The 3450-nt window shown below is 59.8% G+C and overlaps 1 long non-coding RNA gene across 1 annotated transcript; it reads left to right on the top strand.

Annotated features, from left to right (window-relative positions):
• Positions 1-303: 303 nt before the first annotated feature.
• On the top strand, positions 304-2381 carry LOC129472711 (uncharacterized). The gene is made up of 2 exons (XR_008654021.2): positions 304-1269; positions 2006-2381. It is a non-coding gene; the product is annotated as an uncharacterized lncRNA (long non-coding RNA).
• The last annotated feature ends 1069 nt before the right edge of the window (positions 2382-3450 follow it).

Below are 3450 nucleotides of genomic sequence, written 5' to 3' on the forward strand. Positions count from 1 at the left end.
GAGTGACACCATGGTATCGCCACGCCCTCCAGCCCCAGCATCCTCCAGCTTCTCATCCCACTCAAAACCCGGCCACCAGTGGAGCCTTTGGACCACACCCTTGTGCTGACCTCCCTGCTTGGCAAGGCTGCCCGCGTGGGGAATGCCCACCCGCTGTGCTCACAGCTGGCGCCGAGGCCCAAACACTCCTTTCCTATTTTCCAGGGGACAACTGCCCGCCCGCCTCCTGCACGGAACACCAGTTCCACGAAGGCGGGGACCCAAACTGCCCTGCCCACACGCACCTCAGCACCGAAATCAGGTCCTAGAAATGGGGAAACTGAGGCAGAGGCGGAGGGCAGAGTGCCCAGGCCCCTCTGGGAAGGTCCCTGGACACCGGTGGGTGGAGCTGTCTCGGCTGTTGGGGAAGAATATGTTTTCAATAGTCTCTCCTAAGGGTGGGGGACATGGCTGGGGAGGAGGAAGGTTGCTCCAGCCCCAAGGGGCCCAGGGGCGGGCGGAGGAAGGGGAGGGAGAGGCGGCTTTGAAACCCTGCCGGTGCAACCGCAGCTTGATGAGGGCAGTGTTGTAGTTACACTTTTTTAATTAAGTGAATAATTAAAAAGAAGTTGATTATCAATTAGCTAATTAAATAATCCATTTTACTTTCATATTCCCGCTTTTCCTCTATTTTTTTCTTCCTTGTATTTTTCTCTTTTTTTTTTTTCCTTTTTTTTTCTTTTTTGGTTAATCACTGTGGCCGCGGTAATGAGCCGCCTCGGGTTGCCAAGCAACCGGCTCCCAGTTAAACAGGCGCAGCTGCCTCCGTCAGCGCCCTGACGGCAGCGGGGGAGGGGCGGGTCCTCGGAAGCCCCTTCTGCGCGGCGCCCAATGACACCCTTGGCAGACACGCCCGGCGGTGGGGGATGGGGTGGTCCACGCCCTCCACGCGCTCCAGGCCCTGAGGGTCCGGGGGGTGCGGCCCGCCTTCCCTTTCCGCCCCTCTGACCCCATCCGAGCTGCCTTGCGCGCATCGGTGCTGCGGGCCTCAGTTTCCCCGCTGCTAGGGCTGGGATCCCGCGGCCGCAAGGACCGGCTGAGAGCTCCGGGCGCTGTGCTGGGGGCGGGAGGGAGGCGGCCCTGGGGCCTGCCCGCGCCCCACGCCGGGGCCCGGGAGGGACACACGCCCAGCGGGACCCCTGAGCCCTCAGGCTGGGGACCGGGAGGGGCTCCGGGGAGGCTGGTGAGGCCAGGACGGAGCCACCCCCACCCGTAGCGGTGAAGCGGGAGGTACGCGGCCCCCCTGGAGCTGCCCCGACTACAGCCGAGGGGGCGACCCGTGGTGCCAACTGCCTGACTCTGCTTGGCCGCCGCCGCCTGCGGGTCTCCAGCAGGTCCCACCCCACGCGCCCGCGGGGCCCGCTCCAGAGGTTCCTCTAAGGCCGCTGCAGAGGCGCGGCCAGGCCCCCATTTCTGCGCATCCCTGGCGCTCAGACACAGCCTGGGCCGGGTATCCAGCGACTCCCTTCGGCCTCCACCGCCTCCTGGGGAGGGACTGCGCGCTGCTCCCACGCGGGGCCCGGGGGTCTCCGCAGCCCTGGCCTGGGTGCGTCCGTCGGGCTCCTCGGCTCGGAGCCCCCCCGCCCCCCGGCCCCGCCGCCCCATCAGCGCCGCTCCGGAGCGCTCACCCCGCCCCCGACTCGTGTTGTTGTTGTGCGTTTTTTTTCTCTAATTCTCCGGAGTTACTCTTTTGTTGCCAATTGTTTCTATGCCCGGAGGCCACGCTGTAAATGAGATGTTACATCTGCACCGAGCTAAGTAAACACTTTATAAATGAATAAATAAGTGAATAAATAACGAAATCGTCATCTCGGGGCGGCCCGGCTGCCAGGGCTCCGGCCGGCCTGCGCGGGTCTGTGTGGTCCGGGGCCCTGCCCTGGGGTCGGGGAGGCGCCGAGAGGGGCCCTTCCCCAGCCGTATCCCTCCCCTGACCCCCTCTTCCTTCCTCTCCCAAATCACCCTCCAGAGGCGTTTGGTCCCCAGATGTCGTGTGGGATTCGTGGCTTCCACCCACGGCTTCTCAACCAAAAACGCGTTGTCACCGCGGCTCTTAACCCTGGGCAAGCCACGGAGCGTTTCTTCCCGGGATGGGGCCGCGGCTTGAACCGGCATCTGCAGAAGGAAGACCCGGCCCTGTAGGCCGCCGCCGCCCCAGGACGGGACTGGTGGCCTCTCCACGTCGTGCCCGGACCTGACACATTGCCTCCAACGGGAAAAAAGCGGAACAGCGGTGCCCTCGCCTGCCCACCCTGCCCGGCGCTGGAGGCACCAGGCCGGCCCAATTCCGAGAGGCTGAACTTCGCAATTATCACGGATAACAAGAATAAATGAAAAAGCACTCATTGAGTAACTGATATCAATTATGAAGCCCAGCTTTAGAGTCTGGAATAAATGATAGGGGAATTGGCCTGAGAGAGAAGGAAGCAGGCGTGTTATTATTTACGCCAGATTAAGAAAAGTATCCAATTTGCTGGCCATCTCCCTCCCCGTGGGAATTGGCATCAATTTTATTATTGTTCTTCCGATTTTAATATTCTCTAAATGAATTACTATTGAGCGAGGTAGTTAGTCAATAGTTTAATGCAATTAATTATCTTTAAATCACTTTGTTATATTTCTTTTTTTGAGAGAGAGTCCTGATTCTAAACTCTAGCAAGCAGTAGTTTACGGGAAAGTGGAGAGAGTGGGTATTTGCAGGGCTGGGGCCTGGGGAACCTGGGTATGGTCAGTGGTGAGGGGTCTCCCTGTCCTGGTCTCACATCTCCTGATCGGAGCAGGCGTGAACTATGGACACTGTAGGGAGACCTTCCACCGTGGGTTTAGCCAGCTGCCGCCAGGAGGCTGAGAAGGTACTGAAGGCAGCTGGGAATGCCGCCGCCCGGGAACCGCCAGCCGCAATCTGGGCCTGTTTTGTCTTTAGTTTAAGTGGAAAAATTAAATTCACAGATCATGCCCCTCGGCTGTTTCTTTTCTGGTCCCTCTGGGGCTCTTCCCTGGCCATGCCTGGGTGAGACAGAGGCTTGCTCCTGGGTGTGGCCCTCTAAACTACCCAGCAGCCCTTCCTGGCTGCACCCAGTTTCTCCACCTTCAAGGATGGAGGAAGCATGGACGCAGGGAAGAACTTAGAAGAAGGAAGACTGTGTAAGGAGGGGCAGTGGGGAGTCTGATAGTATTTCCAAGTTACTCTATGCTAGCTTCTTTCTTGTTTGTGGGGACAAGCAGAAGCCTCATCTCTCCCACATGTGCCTCTGTAGCCCCCCCCCCCCAGACTAAGGTGGATTCCACAGGCCTCCCAGCACCTGAATTGGGGAGCCCAGGCCCAGGGCTGCAGGACCAGGGTGCAGCCACCAGCTAAGTTTCCAAGAAGGCTGACTGATCTCTCCAGGACTTGGGGACTGGAGGCCCTGGCGT

The sequence above is a fragment of the Symphalangus syndactylus genome, chromosome 22 (assembly GCF_028878055.3).
Source record: "Symphalangus syndactylus isolate Jambi chromosome 22, NHGRI_mSymSyn1-v2.1_pri, whole genome shotgun sequence".
Classification (NCBI taxonomy): Eukaryota; Metazoa; Chordata; class Mammalia; order Primates; family Hylobatidae; genus Symphalangus; species Symphalangus syndactylus.